The following is a 17,556-nucleotide window of genomic DNA, read 5'->3' on the forward strand; positions in this document are numbered from 1 at the left end:
TGCGTTCGCTCGTTCTATCTTCGAAGCACGCGCACAGGCTTGATGCCTTTTTGAGGTTACAGATACGGGCAGGGATAGATGTCTCGTGGTGGACTCTTACTGCGTGCTCACTAAGCGTAATACGTGGAGATGACGCTTTAGCTGTACAGTGATAGTGTCTAGCGTCCGTCTTGCCCGCGTCCGCGTCTCTTTATCGCTGTTGTGCAAGTTAGCCGACTTACCCGATGGGTGCTTGACGATGCTCGGCGAGGCTATAATCACCTTTTTAGAGGGTGGCGATTTCACTGAAGTACGCCGCTCTGTCACGACAGGGCCCGGATTCGGTTGTCCAGTAGCGGTCATGCCGGCAGCCGGCGCGGGTGCTGGCGCCGCTTGCGAAGCCAGCGGAGCTGAACTTGGTCGAAGCAGTGCCGGGTTGGGAACCCCACCAGGGTTGCTAATACCACGCGTCTCGGGCCGCACCGATGACATTATGACTGTCCCTGGCAATGGCGCTAAGGATATGCTTCGTCTGGCCTGGTCTTCCTTGGCGATCACGGTCATCACCTGAACCTCGGTGGGGCTGGTCATCCAGGGAGCCCAGGCTGACTGGTAGCCGGTCGCGGGAAAGAAGGTTGGGAGAAGTGGCAGTTTGATGTTCGGCCACCGTTTCTGGAAAAGCACAATAGGAGGTCATGACGTCAGAAAATTTGCCCCTTTGCAGGCAACGACTTTCAATTGTTATTGGAGGCAAATAGTGGAGTTAATAAAAGAAAGCTGCCTAAAAAAGTAAGAAAAATAAATGAGTTCAAAAGCCCCTAGTTTATGCCTACCAAAATGCATGGGGGCAAAATAATTCCACTTGCACCTAGACTCGCTCCTTCCAAAGCGTCTGCACGTTGTAAAGTTAATAAGATTTTTAAATGCAGAGCATTTCTTTAACTCACGATGTCACCCGGCGTTGTCGGCGTTGGCGTGCTTCGGCGTCCGCAACAGCCGTTCCATGTGCGCCCTCTCCCCCACTCCTCTCCCGCATCACGCTACCCTCCTCGCTCTCAACAACAGGTCCGCACCCCTCCCCCTACACTATATAAAAAAATAATACTTACCGGCGCCTGGTTTCGATCCCACGACCCTGCGGGCTTTTTTTTTATTAACGACCCTGCGGGCGGAACGCAAGACACATGGTGCTCTACCCACTGCGCCACAAAGCCGACACAGAATGGAAGGCTACAAACGCGCCTTATATCCTTGACTCATTCAAACTACGTCAAGAAGCTGCTGATACAACGCATTCACTACCTGTGGGCGGAACGCGAGGTACATGGTGCTCTTCCCACTGCGCCACAAAACCGACAGAGAATGAAAGGCTACGAACGCGCCTTATATCCTTGACTCATCCAAACTACGTCAAGAAGCTGCTGATACAACGCATTCACTACCACAAACTCCCCAAACACTAAACGTTAACGCAATACACCCACCCCTATGCGGCGCATTTACTCGAGTCCCCCTCGTGGGGAGATGGGCCGTTTTTTATTACTCAGCAAACTCACCTTCCTTCTTCGTTACTTTCTTGGATAAAATAGACCAGGATAAGTTTCCAATATCGTCAAAATGTGATTGAAGTTTCTCCCACTTCCTCGTATCGATAACAGCTGTCGATGGGAGTGAAATGGGCTCATTTTGTTGGAGAATGCCAATGTTACTGAACAATAGGAGCGGTAGGCAACCAATGCCGTCAAAAAGCGCGCAAGGATAAACACTCAGACCGGAAGAACGCGAATGGGGGTTGAAGTTTATTAGGAACTTTGCCAATAACACAGCCGCGATGCGCGAATGCCGTTGGCGAGTGGAAAAAGACGAGATGCTAACGCGTTCACAAAGATCCAATTATTGTTCCCCAATTTTTAAAGACAGTATTTCCTGGGCTACCCAAACCGGAAAATTTTGGTCTGTCTGTCTGTCTGTCTGTCTGTCTGTCTGTCTGTCTGTCTGTCTGTCTGTCTGTCTGTCTGCCCCTTTACCCAGCCACACGGCCAAAAGTTACAGGAATTCTTGTAGGGTTTACATACCCGAAACGTTTTCGAACAAGTAAATCTGGAAACATATATACGTGTCGACATGGTTGAGCATCAAGAGAGCGTTAGTCACATTTGAATGAAAACAGCAATTCCTAAGTGGTACTCACACTGTTCTTTTAATTGAAAATAAATGTGCGCTTGGAGTTGCGACAGAAATAAAAGAATACGTGTTCAAAAGGCTACGTTGACCCAGAAATACAAAAAAGAGCTTGCGTGTGCCTGGGCGTCGTGGCAGAGCAAGAAAAGCTTCCAGTAGATGGCGCGAGCAGTAGAACGCGGGAAAATGGAATTGACTTGAGCAATCCTCCTCTGTGTTTATAGTGCGAGGATCGAACGTGAGTGGAAGGGCATGAGAGGTGGGCGGGGGAATAGATAGGTATTTCCGTGGCAGGGGCGTCGAAAGACGGGCCTGATAAGGTTTCGACACCCCCCGTCATACAGTTTCCGGCCCATTTCAGCCATCTTTTCACTCACATACAACCTCATAGCATAGCATAGCGGCAGAAGACTATCATCTTTCCACATTTCCAGCGAAGTGAGCAGGTACGCAGCCAGTTTTTTTTCCGCGTGCTACAAAACAATGGTCCTGTGTAAGGTACTCTAGCTTTTTGAAGCAATTACTTTGTACTTTCTTTGCGTGCGTTGTATTGTCAGCAACTTCTTCCTACTCTCACAGAACGTACGTAACGGTGATTTTTGTTACACGAAATTTTTGTGAGTGCGTGTGTGTAAGTGTGTTGGCCTCAAGCATCTTTCAGTTTCCCCATTTCAATCATGGTTTTGATATATTATGCACCTTTCTGGAGCAATTACCTGATTCCTTTTTTTTACATACATATTCTTTGGGATTTAGTTTTTCTCGAAAATAATGTGTGGAATTTTTAATGAATGTGCACAATACCTAGCCAGATGGCCAAGTGCCCAGATGGACAGCGTTTTTAGGTGCGGAGAACCTTAGGACCACACAATATCCGTCCGCGTCCGTGTGCATAGCATTTGCAGTCGCAGAAATCACACAGGCACCGGCAGGATTTGAGCCTGTGTCTGGTAGACCACACAGAGTTAGTGACAGTCGTCTTACCCATTGGGGTACGACCGTGAGTTAGTGCCCGAGAGTCAAACGGCTTTCTCCCTCGCCTGTAACGGTGCCGAGTACCTTAGGACTTCCTAATGTCCGTCCGCGTCCATACGTACGCACACCACCATCAGGCGAAAATCGAGCGAAATTCCATTTGAGCCGTGAGTTGCAGTTTCATTTAGGGAATAATCAAGGTGCAAATCACGGCTAAAACCGAATGACACCCGGGGCGCAAATCAGATGTCACTCGGGGCGCAACATGGATGTCATTTGGAGTTTCCGCACTCAGCACCCTCACCATCACCCGCGGAGTGGGGAGGCTGCCAACTTTTTATTGCAAAATAGCTCAAATCATGAATAATCTTCCTTTACTACTCACAAATTGCAATGTCATAATCATGGTCTACCTGGATTAATGATTTTAAGGCGAAGAAGCATGACGCCCTTTCCGGATGTTGGTTCACAGGGGGCACTAGGAACAACGGACTCCTTGAACTTTGGGGTTTGCCATGTTATCGTAGACCGTGCTTCACTAAGGTTTACACTCACCTATGACAATTTATTAGCCATAAAGCCCAAGTATATTCGGTGAAATAAACGTCAAGCTATAGGGGACATACGGGAAAAGTGTTTCGGCGGTGTGATTTCATTATCCGCAACAAAAAAGAAAATTCGAATTCAACCTGTGAGTGTTTTGAGCGTCGAACCTACACCTGGCCATGAGGCGCGCTTAGCGAAAGGTCCACATATTTTTCGACCACTTGAAGGCGCGCCGAAATCTCCACAAATGGGCGTTGTCGTTTCCCGCCTCCTTCAGAATAAAACGACCGCCGCGGCCAGGACCCAACCCGCGACCTTTGGCTCAGCAGCACAACACTTTAGCTGCTAAGCCACCACAGTGGATCAGAAAAACAAAGAAAATATTAGAAGAAATACAGGACATTGAAATTAGTACCCAAGCTTTTGTATTCTAAATATATCTTAGCGAAGCATCACCGGAAAGTTTACAGGTGTTTATTTGACTATGATTTTTGAAGCTCATTTCAACTAACAAGGAGCGGCGTACAAATACATCAGGAGCAACTGTAACCGTGGGCGCGTGTTATATACAGATCATAGACATTGTTTTAATAAATCTTAAGCATAGGTCAAAAATTCTTACACTTACGCATCTTTACCTTATGTGAAACTTTCAACCCATGTGTGACAAAACATATGTACATGACTGACAAAAGCTAGCAATATCCACTAGGTAGGAACACCCATCGCATTGGGGATAGGTGTTTTAGGGGCTAAGCCCCTTAGGGCCTCGGCCTGTCGGCGTCTCATGTCGTCGTCCTAACCGTCGCTTCATGTAGTCAAGGTACTAAAACACCGGGACACTCATTTATGCCTCGCCCTAGCACGCTTCGTGCTTCAACAACACAAGACTTTTACAGCAAAGCTGTATACCTCTACCCTCCAACGGGTTCCTCTCCGTTGGCAAAAACGCTGAGGCGCCAAGAATGCACTTACACATTGCATGCCTTGCCCCTTCCCAGGTTTCACGTTAGGGGAGATGGCCCGGGATTTTTTATGCTTTGCTTTGGTTTGCCGAACTTGCGCATAAAATGTAATCACAAAACGTTTTTTCCGCCTGTATAAAATGAATTGTTTTTGCGTCCCGATATAGGACAGAGGTTTAAATTATTTGGACTCGTCCATGCCAAACAGACACGAGAAGCCTTACAAATTCATTGCAGTGTTCCTTTTAACGTATAATCCGTTTGAATTGCCTGCAATTGGAATGCGAAAACGATGATTCCTTTAGTAGCACAACGTTTGTCTCCTCTCCTTTTTGTAAAACCAGGTCTACCGACTACTTCTCAAGGTTTCGTGCGCAAACCAATATGGTCTTCGCGTCTCTTCGAAGGGTCACGAAGACCGAACGAGCTAGGCTTTTAACGAGCTAGGCTTCAGTACCTCCCACAGCTCCCTTCCAGCCACGAAAGACGCTTTCCAACTAAAAAAAAAAAAAAAAACGAAATGTATGTTGAAAAACTTTCGAATTTCGCGCAACAGGGACATCTTGCGGGCAGGGGCAACGTCATACGGGCGAGAAATAAAAACAATATTGTAAGTGGATGACCTGCACGTTACCAGTCACGTGATGCGACCAAACCGAACTAGAGGAGGCCCCTCTACAATAGTCCAGTCATGTATCTTAGCGATGGTCTAGGTCGGCTGCGCCAATCGCACAAGAAGGTTCTGCGACGTCATGGAAAAGTTTCCGGAATGTAGCTAGGGAGTCGCCATTGCTGCATCGGTTTTCTCTTATATCTCTATTATTTTTTGCGATGTTGGCGATAAAATTCGCGTCATTGTTATGGTGATAAAGCAGTCCCTTTATGAACCAAATTGTATTTTGTTTTCATGGCCCATTTAATCACCCCGGGTAGGTGCTCCTTAATTTCTTTATGTGTGCGGAAATGCGTTGCGCAGTTGCCACGCTACAGGCTGAAAGTCGCTTGCCGAAGTGAGAAGCTCCAGTAGCCCATTATAAATCTCCGCGCTATCTCGGCTCCGTACAATTTCCCAGCACTCGATGGAGCAATTATGACGACTATATGACATGTTGGACTTCTGGGCGAAAAATATGGGATTTACAAGTGTATTTCTGACAGAACACCTCCGCTCGGAGCGTGACTTCAATTTAAAAACGAAATCTTTACAGTTCAGTGTTTGCTGAAATCAAAAGCTGCTCATAATAGTAGCAATAACTGCCCCGCGGGTCTTAGTTCCGAGCGTCCTGCAGGCGTAAAAATTACGGCTAAAGCATTTTATTCAGCACATGAGGTTTCTATCTAGCGCTCGAGCAAGGAAAACATATCGAAAGGTGTAACGTACGGTGGGGTGTCCACTACGTCGCTGCTTTGCTAGTCGACGGATCGGTGGAACGGTGTTATCCAGGCGCTCCGCCTGCGTGGCCGCTTTGTCGCCATCGGTGATTTCGTGCTCGATGAGTACAGCTGTTTCAGAAAACGAAGGTTGGGGCTCCATGGAAAGCTATGATGTATCGGGCTATAGCCCCTTTTTGCTGGATTAGAACGCGCCGGTCACCTGATGATCCTGTTGATGATGATTTGGGGATCAACTGGCTGGAGGCGTAAGGTATGGTGATGATGTTGCCGTGAACAAGCTTGGATTTCCGCATTCTTTTTCCTCTCCTCTCCTGTTTCTTTTGTGTTCTTCTGCCTCTTCGGCGTAATTTTTTGAGTCGGCTAATTCGGCTTATAATAAAAGCAGTATTAGGTCAGGCGAAAATACGGGAACAGAACAAGGGGCGAGCACACCGTCACTCCCAAGCAGTGACGCTCTCCAGACAGAGCCGACGATAATTATTTTTAAAGCAAAGCTTTCTACCTCACCAGCCAACGGTTCTTTCGTGGCGTGCGGGACAAAAAAACTCCCAACGCGACTGCGGAGGGAAGGGTAGTTTTCACTCACAGAGCACAGTACAGATGGCGTGGCGAATTTCCTCAGCGTTTCCCGCCCGCTCACGCCAGCTGGCGCATCGGAGCAACCCGGCTTTGTCGTCTGCTTTATTGACAGTTGTTTTGGGCCTGTTTAGGCGCAGCTTCGCGTCCATCGCACGCTCCCATCGCAGGGCCTGATTAAATTGTTCGACAGCACCTCTTGGTAACCCGGAAACGACGGAATTAAGTGGTCGTACGGCAAAGATAAGTTAAAGATTGGTTTGCACGAAAACAAAATGTAGGGACCACATACAGACATTTGGCCGCTAAACAAACACTACCTTTTACGCACTGCTTGCCATGAATGGGGCTCGTTTTCTAAATTGGTGAATACCAATTCGGTTGTGTTTTAAGAGGTATTACAAAACAATAAAGGAGAACTGGTTCTGATAAGTAGTGATTATAAGAGTTCCTTCAGCTTTCTCGCACTTCTCAAACTTACTAAATGCTACATTTCGGTACGCTATGTACCGGGATAGGGCGCGCGTGCCCACGAATGGGAGAAGACGAAGACGAAGCCCCGGCGCGCCAGAGCATGCAGCTGATCCGACGCTTGGATGACTATGCCCATCTTGCTCACATTTGGAATGCGAGATTTTGCGAGTCCCGCCAGTGTGAGGTCACGTTAACCAATATCAGATGCAGAATACCGCTGCAACTTAATTTTTATTTGCATCGCGCTGGTCTCACCTCCTGCGGTCTTTGTGCTGCTTGCGGTGAAATTGAAACAATTGAACACTTTTTCCCGTACTGCCGCGGTTTTTCTTTCATTCAGAAGCGGTATGTAGCCGCACCAATTCAACGCATTGGCCTTCCGCTGTCGAAGAACCGAGAGCTTGATGATGGATGTAAATAGGGTAGTGGTCCCGTCCACGTCTATAGTCCAGTCTGCGCCAGAAGCCAGGTCCGACGAACAAAATGAAATGTCCAATACATTAGAATAAGAGTGCCCACGGAGAAACGTCGAGGAGCCGTCATTAAGCACTGCGTAGTCAAAGAGGTCTAAGAGTCTCGCTATCTGTCGTCCTCGGTTGTCAGTGGTGGTGCTGTTCCATAACTCATGTGGAGCGTTGAAATCTCCGCAACAGATAATCGAGCTTCCGTCTGGCCGGCACATATCGGTAAGGTCAGACCAAGCTATTGTAGTATGCGGTTCGATATACACCCTCACTATAGTAACAGTTGTGTTCCCCAATACAGCCTTGCACCGCACAAATTCTGGTGCTTGGGTAGACGATGATGCAACTAGTACAGACGGTATATCTTGCCGTACACACAACATTGCACGACTTGGAGCAACACCTCCACCCCGGCACAGCGAACGAATAGTAAATTGGGCTGCCTTCAGACATTTGAACACCGAACACCTCGGGAAGCCTTGCGATGTGGACGAGTTCACATCTACCATCAAGCAGCACCTGGACCAGGCAACTCGACATGCGCCCGTTCCACCTGGGTACAGGGGCATCGACGGAGAATACGAGCGTCTGCGTGCCATTAGGAGACGAGCTCAACGTAAGTATCGTAGATCTGGATTGATTGAACATTACAACGAAGCCAAGCGTATTTTCGCGACGATGCAAAAGCAAATTCAAAAAAGGTTTCTTTTAAAAGGTGGAATGAATTTTGTCAGTCGCTGTCGCCATCCACCTCAGTGTCGAAAGACTGGAACGTTGTGCGCGCTTTTCGTTCACCAGTTGCCCAATTGCGTCCTTTTCGCTCTTTAGCGGCACATCGTAACGTGACGGAAATCTCGATTGCAGAAGGCTTTTGCACAGCAATAACACGGGCTAGCCCAGCTGCCAGCACGGACCTGTACAAAGAATCGCTTGCCTCCGCATGTACCCTTATACAAGAAGCAATGAGTTCAGACTCCCCTGAATTGGATGCAGATTTCACATTGGGTGAGTTGTCAGCTGCTTTGACAAGCATTCGTCACCGAACTGCACCAGGACCTGACGGAGTACCATATTCGGCATTGTGCAATCTTGGTCCAATAAATACGACCCTACTGTTGGAATTATATAACAGAATTTGGAGAAGTGGACGGGTGCCAATATCATGGAAACTTGCAAAAGTGGCGGCTCTACTAAAACGTGGGAAAAGCCCCTTGGCATTAGACTCATTCAGACCAGTCAGCCTCACAAATTGTATATCCAAAGTCATGGAGAAAATGATCAACGAACGATTGATGTATTGGTTCGAAAGTCAGCATGTGCTGCCAGGAAAAATATCAGGCTTCCGCATAGGTCGATGTACCATGGACAGCATCATAGATTTGATGACATTTGTGGAACACGAAAAGTTCAAAGGCAACATTACGGTAGCCATATTCCTAGACGTAATGCGTGCCTATGATACGGCTAGCCACGTCCACGTCTTAGAAGGATTGGCGCTATTAGAACTACGTGGGAGGACGCTCCGCTTTATATCCGACTTTCTTGAGGGCAGGCGAATTTTTGTCACGGCGGAGAATGCGAAAACATCGGAACATGTGGTTACCCAAGGGGTTCCTCAAAGCAGCGTTTTAAGTCCCACTCTTTTCAATGCAATAATGACGCAGTTACCAACACGCCTCCCACATGGCATTCACTATTGCATTTACGCTGACGACATATGTCTTTGGAGATCCGGACCGTCATTGGAAGTCATTCAAACCAAATTTCAAAGCGGAATTGATGAAGTTTCAATGTTTCTGACAGAACGAGGAACGACTTTGTCAGCCGGAAAAACAGCAGTACTTCCTTTTACTATGATACAATTGAAGGGGTTTAATATATGCCTGGAGGGAAGACCCCTGGCGCTTGTGACAAACCATCGTTTCCTCGGCGTAATAGTAGATCGAAAGCTCTCCTGATCACACCATCTTCACGTTCTGGAGACCAAGGTGAACAACATCGTCCGCGTTCTGCGACACCTGGCGGGAGCCCGTTGGGGAACCTCCACGGATGTTCTACTCAGACTTCACGGGGCTCTTGTGAGATCGGCTATCGGATACTCATTGCCAGTTCTCATTGGCTTATCACCTTCTGGAGAGAAGAAACTCACTCTACTATTAGTGAGAAGTCTTCGAGTGTGCTTGGGGGTTCCTAAAGCCACGTCAAGTCCCCTTGTGCTGGCAGAAGCGCGAGAGTTTCCTATTATGGTCCTGCGGCCAAGAGAAATAACTCGGCACCTGTTCAGAATATTCACGCAACATGCTTAGATGCAATATTGAAGCGAACTGGTTCGAGGATCTCTGCCATGCTGCAAGACTACCAGGCACTCCTTCCTGAATTTACACGGTGGCCTGATACCTGCCCTCCCTGGCTTCTTCCACAGCCTAACATCACTGCTAGAATACCAGGTATCGACAAGAAGGCAAATGTTCCTTTACCGGCGTTGGTCCAGTTAGTGTTGATGCATATGTATAACGCGCACGCGGACAAGCTACATGCGTACACGGATGGATGTTACAATACACGTAGCTCCGCTTGCGCGTTCGCAGTGCCTGCATTAGGTGTGCAGCAGATGTTCCGATTGTCACACAGAACATCCTCGACAACTGCTGAACTCTGTGCCATTGTGGAGGCTGTCAAGTTTATTGCCACAAGACAGCAAAATGCTAGGTGGGTTGTCTGCTCAGACTCTAAGCCAGCACTTCTGCTCCTATCAAATGTTCAGGCCAGAAACGGCTACCGAATAATGACCCTTACGATTGCTGAACATCTTCAAGCAGCCCGTGATAAAGGGCATGTCGTAGACTTCCAATGGGTACCCAGCCACAGTGGCCTAAAAGGCAACGAGACAGCCGACAGACTCGCCAAACAGGGGCACGACGACGGCGACGAGCTCACCGTTCCTCTCCTCGCTGATGATATAAGGAGCATCATACGGAAACTAAGTGAGCAACGGTCTGCAGAGGCGTGGTTTGATGAAGACACGAAGCGGTCATTGCTGTACGCAATAGACCCAGCCTTACAGTTCCGTGTGAATGTGGAGCTGTCACGAAATGTAGAAACTCTGCTTCACCGTTTGCGACTCGGGGTGGCTTATACAAAGTCGTTTCTGTACCGAATTCACTGTGCAACCTCACCATCCTGCGCATGCGGAGCGCCCGAGGAAGATGTTTCCCATGTGATGCTAGACTGCCCATTATACTCACGGCAAAGACGCGAACTTTTACACAAACTCCCATTAGAGAACCGTCGTGTGGTGTGTTTAGAATCTTTACTAGGACCATGGCCTGATGCGGGGCTTCAAAATAAGGTTGTTCGTGCCCTGAATGTGTTTTTTACCTCAACAGGAATAGTGACAAAGTATTAGGTGACATATTAGATTTTTGTCGTGACGCAGTGACCACCAACCCAGGGGGACCTTTTACAGACAACTTTTAGTACTCACGAAAGTGTGGTACACAGTGGAGTAGTATAGCCGCGTCTATGACCCTGTATTGGTGAAATGGAGTAGCCGGGAGAAGATCCGCTTCCAACCTCTCCACTCAATAAACCAGTTAAACCACCACATCCACTGTCGATGCCTGTGCTCCTTTCGTTCGCGGCCTGATCCCTGGGGTTCTGTCATAGTGGGATTATTGTGGCCATTCACGCATACATATCAGAGACAAGACGCATGTCCTGCTAACCCGGTCAAAATTTTTTACCCTTTTCTCCCAAAGATGATATCATTCACTGATTCTTCTTTAGATATATTATATAATTCGGTAACCATTTCCCTAATTCCTACCGGCAGATTATATAGGGCCATGAGGTGGGAGTCTTAGCCCAGAAAGCCACCATGTTTCTTGGCCAATCCCCCATATGGGTATCTGTCACTAGAAGAGGAATAGCAACAACAACAGCAGCAACAACAACAACTACATTAAGAACAACGCCATGTTTTCCCCGCAGCCAGCGGCTGCACTCTTTCTGGTTCCTACAATAAACGGCATCGAGACTTGACACTGGCGACGAGGATGACCAGTTTTTAGAACTGACGCATCGCACTACAGCGACATGGCGACGCACGGCTCCATCCAAGAGTTTTCGGGTACGGGCTGGGCTTCGTGGTCGGAGCGGCTTCAATTCTACTTCGAAGGCAACGGCATCTATAGGAGGACGCTCGGAAATGTGCCGTTTTGCTGACGCTTTGCGGACCCTCTACGTACGAAACGGTAAAAGCACTGCTGGCGCCTCAAAGTCCGAGTGAAGTTCCTTTCGAGGAGATCGTCTCCTGCCTGCGAGACCACTTCGACCCCAGGCCTTCGGAACTCTACAGTCGCTGTCGTTTCCAACAACCCGACCAGCTGCAGGACCACGTGGAGACATTCTTTTGCTGTATACATCTGTTAGAAAAAAGGAATATTAAACCATCCGCTTCGCAGTCCGATACGCGTAGCAGAGCCTTCCTATTTATGCCATAAAACCGGTGACCCCAGAGATGCCGTGCCAGACCTTCTCAAGTTTCCAAGCTTCCATTCAAGCCTGCTCACAGCAACAAAAACGATGACGAAGTTGCACAACCAGAGCTGGGTTACAGTATTTCTGTAGCTCTTTATAAAAGTTTCAGCTCATTCTGATTGAAATTACCAGCATTCTTAGTTCCATCAAAAATAATGGGGGCATGATAATGCCATCAGCCACTATGTATCATCACCACAAAACATATTCTGTGTTGCAATTACAGCAACGAAACAAAGATAAACGTTTGAGACATGAGAAGTTATCTGTGCAAGCTGAACTCAATAAAATCCTGTACACATACATCACTACATTACTTTCCATACGTACAGCACATATAGTACATTACTCATTGGCTGTGAGAACAAGCAAAAATGAACAACACAGAAAAGGCAACGGGCCTATATCTACGAGCAATTCTCATCAAAATTTCCCTACAGGCCTTTAGGGAGTTTGTAATGCTAACAGCGAGTCTAAGATGACCTAGTGTGCGAGCTAAAGGAAAGGAAGAAACAGTGGAAGAAAGGTAGGGAGGTTACTCAAGGAAAGAATGATAAAAACTGTCCGGTCGGCTGCGCTACACATGGAAACGGGGATAAGGGGCTTGAAAGGGAAAGAAAGGACTGGTGTAAAGAAAGCATAGAAAATTGAGGAGAAAATAAAAAAAAAACAGAGCGTGGTGTTGCGATGTTGTCATCCCACCGCCGAAAAGCAGTTGTTGCGTACGAGAAGGCGCGAACAGAAACAGATCGCGAAGACAATCAGCAGACGCATCCCGGGTGCGGGGAGGGGAGTCATGTGAAACACGTTAAAATAGCGCTGTAAAGGCGGGACAACCAAGAAAAGACCACCCAGGACTAGCGTTGGATATCAACTGAACTCTTCTACCCCACTCAAAAGAATATATACAGAAACAGCGCATGCGCGAATACGGGGGAAGCCACCAGAAAAAAAATCATGGGAAAAAAAGCAATCAAGGGGAATTATTTGTTTCTAAAGAAGGAAAAGAAATGGACTAGGGATATTATTAGGCTCTTATGGGAGCTCATCTGCATTTAACACAGTCCGGAAGCGGGAATAGTAGGGGAAATAGGATAGGAGAAAGAAAAGTTAAGACTAAAACGGTGAGGAAAGAGCAGAGAAGAGTAGTTCCACTGTGGTCGATTCCGTCGCAAACAACACACCACGAACACTGTTGGCTGGCGCAATTCTGCGTCCGCGAGACGAGAAGTCTTGAAGGGAACGGTGAAGCGCGGAGGACAGCTTCCTGTGACGAGGAGCGAAGTCTGCGGCGATCCTGACCGCTTCGGAGTTCGCCTAATTGGAGTGCGGCCGACAGACGGGTACTGGGAGGGCCGGGAGCTTGCACTCGGCCGCCCAGACTAGCAGAGCGAAAGCCGGGCGACATCCAAATCCAGGGCGACGGCGCGCGCGTACAACGGACAGCCGAAATGAAGTCCCTTCGAAGCACAGGAGTACGAGAAAACACGTCCGCTCAACTCCGAAGCAACGACCGGACACCCGTGACGCATACGCAAAAACTACCTCTCCGAGCGAACGAAGTACCCTCTAGTCTACGCGCTACCCTTCTAAGTTGCGGAGAATTCAACACTGCATCTAACGCGCTAGCATATTCGCTACCTACCACAGGAAAAACGTCACACAACGTTTCCACACAGCAAAGTTGTCGCGGCGGATTCACTGCGACAATGGAGGAAAGAAAAGGTTGACTGCAACCAAAGAGATAATAGACTACTGCAACTGTGGCTGCCATGATGGAATCCGTTGGTTGCTAGGTGAATACCCACTACTGCCGCCAACTCTAGTAGGCAAAAAGACAGCGGGCAACGCTGTAAGGGTGGCATCATGGCTGCGCTCAGGTTTAGCACGGTTTCAATGCACGGGCTGGCCGGGCAGCTTTTCCTCTAGAGTCAGTAGTATTAACTCTATGGCAAATTTAGTACTTCAGGTCGGAGCTATGTTGTGCGGAAGTGCCCGCGCAAGCGCCAATCGATCGAGGAAGAAACTATCGCAACGAAAAACCGCACCTAAATAAACAATGAATAACTTATAGGAAAGTGGGAAAATAAAAAAAAAAACTTATGCACCTTTTAAGTAAAGTTTAGCGTTAAATTGTCAGTTTGAATAATTGCTTGTTTTTTGTATAGAGCGTGCTGTGTCCGTGGGGGCGCCACCATATGTATGATCCAAAGAAGAGGGGGTCCAGGTGCGGGCCGTTTTTTGAGGGAAAGTTTCGCAACTGCCTACATCGAAGAGCTTTGGTTACAATGAAGACAATTTCGGTGACGCTAACACTGGCACTGGTGAAGATGTGGAGGAGGTTCTCGTTCATGTGCATGCGGTGCTCAGGGCGATACTAACTTGGGCGGCTACGTGAATGCAGAGAAATTCTTCGCTTTCTGCGGGGCCCAAAGATGGCTAAATTATCGCCCAGCCTTCGTCGATGACGAGCCTGACATGGACGATAACGATGCGAGTGAAGAAGATGAAGCGCTTGTTAGACAATCATCATGCCTGGCTCTTTTCCAGCTTCGAGCATGGGGAAGAAGACATGCCCCTGCACATTGAGCTCTCGAAGATCGAGTGCTGGCGATCCCCTTTAGAGAGAATAAAAGCAGAGAACAGCAACCGATTTCTTTTTTCTAAATTAAAGGAGCCCCTGGAGGTGGTCCCAATTTTCTTTTTCGTAAAATGACTTTTTTTATCCCTTCCGTTACTTGGAATTTCGGTTCATGCCAAGGGGTTAGATGCCCCGTGAAATTTGATTGAACGAACTTCTACTGTAGTATATCACGTTATAGACAGTGTCTACAATGTGGGCCGTCAGGAGAAATACGAAGCCAAAATGCTGCGGCCACTAGTCTCTCATTGCCCGAAAAAGCCCCGGGACATTTCTCGTATATTGAGAGAGACTGGTTGTTCCTGGAGATCGCGTTTATTCGCTGCTGACCCCGAACGTTCCAAGGAGGCCGAACGAACGATGATGATGATTATCCACAAATGAAAATGACGGTTGGCGGCTGGCTATGGGTGATCGAGACGCGTACCCCTTGCTGACCGCAATGAATGATGATGATGCCGGGTTCACGGGGAGTATTCTCAACGCACATTACTGATGCTCACACTTCTCCCCCGCAGCTGAAAGCGGACGCCTGCCCGCAGGAGGTTACGTTTGGCGACGGTTGAACGGTTTCAAGCGGGAGACGTGCAAAATCTCTGTCCCACCGTAGCGACGGCCTGTTGAAGGATTAACTGGTGACACACAATAACTGACTGGAGAAGTCTGGTCGATGACGACCTAGGGACCAATGTAGTGGTGCAGGAACTTTTCTCAGAGTCCTGGTTTTCGAGCAGGTGTCCAAAAGGACCTCTTAGTCTTCGAGAACTTAACGGTGCGGTGGGTGTCGTCCTATCTGCCCTTTCGGTCTTGCTGGCTCGCATCTGTGTTATGTTTCGCCATACGTCGACAATGGGCGATCCGATCGACGAACTGTTCATGAAGTGGCGAAGCAGCGGAGACTGGGCAGAGAAAAAAACGTTGTCGAGGGCAAAAGAGGGCAGGCGGCCGAAAACGAGAAAGAAGGGTGAATACCCGGTGGTGCGCTGGACAGCGGTATTATAAGCAAATGTAACGAAGGGCAGAATGACGTCCAAATTTGGGTTGTCGAGGCTGACGTATATAAAGATCATAATACAAGCCATTTACATCAATGGAAAATGCGTACATGCTTTGATGAAAACGCGGGGAAACAAAATCAAGAACCTCATCGGAATTTTTGACAAGGAACGGTTCATCTACTGTCAAAAGGCCAAGCTTACTTCGTAAGAAAAATGCGATGCACTTCTGCCAAGTGCCGTTTTCTGAAATGATTACTCCAAATGGTTTCTCTGGCTTGTGGGTTTTATCACTGAAGAAAACTTCTAGAAAGTATTTTTTAGGGTTAGTTAGCCATGCTGCTAACTAGTTTAGTGAGGTTAAGTTTTTCGCGCAGTTTTTTCGCCTCAGATTTTACCTTCGAAATGACTACATTCCTATCACATTAGAATACGGAAGAAACCACTGCAATTGCTCGTGAATTGAAAAGGTTAGTGGACAGAACTGGAAACCCCCCTTTCTTGTCGGTTGGAAGCACGGCGAGGGCATTATCCTTGAGGTAGGCCGGGACTTTTTTCAGCGGTAGCATGGAGTTTTGCTGCTTCGAACGGAGAAGAACGTCGACACCCGCGGAAACACAGCCGCCTTGCTCAGAGTCCGAAGCCCTCCCAGAATGTGTCAGCATCCCATCCCTCGCGCTTTGTGATAAAGAGTTGCAATTCGTGAGGCTATAGAATGTTCGCGCATGGCAAATGTGTTATCTCTAGATGTTTCTGTGCAATGTTTCACTGTTTTGGCACGGGGTATATATTCGTTTGCTTCTCGAAATAAACTATGTTGCAAGTTAGCGCTCGTCTTCGTCCCATCTCTTGTCTCGTCCTGTGTCTGCCTCGCGCTTTGCCTACAAGAATGCATCACCAACAAGACCAACTTTACATTGCCAGGTTTCACGTAAGTGGAGAAGACCCGGGATTTTTGGACCCTGTACTTTCTGTGCCTTGAAACAGAGAATAGACGTTTTCACTTTTATACCACACGTACCAGGTGTGTTTGAAATGAAATGCGATAATCGTATATTCGGAACGTGAAGTATTTAATTTACACAACATACAGCGTCTCTCGTGTTGTGGTTCTTGTGGTCCTTCTACTACACGCTGAATTGTCACAAATCCTTCAGGTAGCATGTCGAAGTGATTCGGGTCTGGTTTTGTGATATCGGAGGGAAACTGCAATCTGTCCAGACTTTACACGAGCTTTTGAATTCGTGTTCCAAGAACTTTTTCGAAAGTGCCTGTTCCGAAGATCCACTCGCTGGATTTGTGGTAACGTGTGTCATGGGAGCGTACAGCCTGACTTCGTTCTCCGTCCTACTATACTCTTCATTCCCAGTGGAGAAACGGAAAGAGAAATAGCTTTTTATATCGGTTGGGTGTTACGATGTGGTGCGTGCTTTAGTCCATGGCTGCAGTCTCCAGGGCGCCGGTGGCTGCTCTGGCAATTGTTCTGCACTGCTCGTCCTAGTCGGCGCTAGACAACTAGTGCTTTACTGCACAACTTCTTTGTTAGGTGTTTGAGTAGAAGGTGTTAAAAGTAAGTAAAATGAATTTTTTTCTTTACTGACCAAATCTAAGCAAACTATGACCATTTATGTAACTAACAATTCTAGCAACATAACTGAAAACGGTTTAAAGATATGTTCTGCACCTATTGAGTTGCAATATTTTTACCTCAAAGTTGCATAAAGCATAATTAACTAATTAGGCAAGACCTAGACACGTTTATCTCAGTGTTATGAGGAACGTATATCATGTCCCCGGAAGCTGTTAGGTTATTTCCTTATATCCTT

Source organism: Haemaphysalis longicornis, unplaced genomic scaffold (assembly GCF_048455015.1).
Source record: "Haemaphysalis longicornis isolate Haplotype H1 unplaced genomic scaffold, Haemaphysalis longicornis Haplotype H1 scaffold_8, whole genome shotgun sequence".
Classification (NCBI taxonomy): domain Eukaryota; kingdom Metazoa; phylum Arthropoda; class Arachnida; order Ixodida; family Ixodidae; genus Haemaphysalis; species Haemaphysalis longicornis.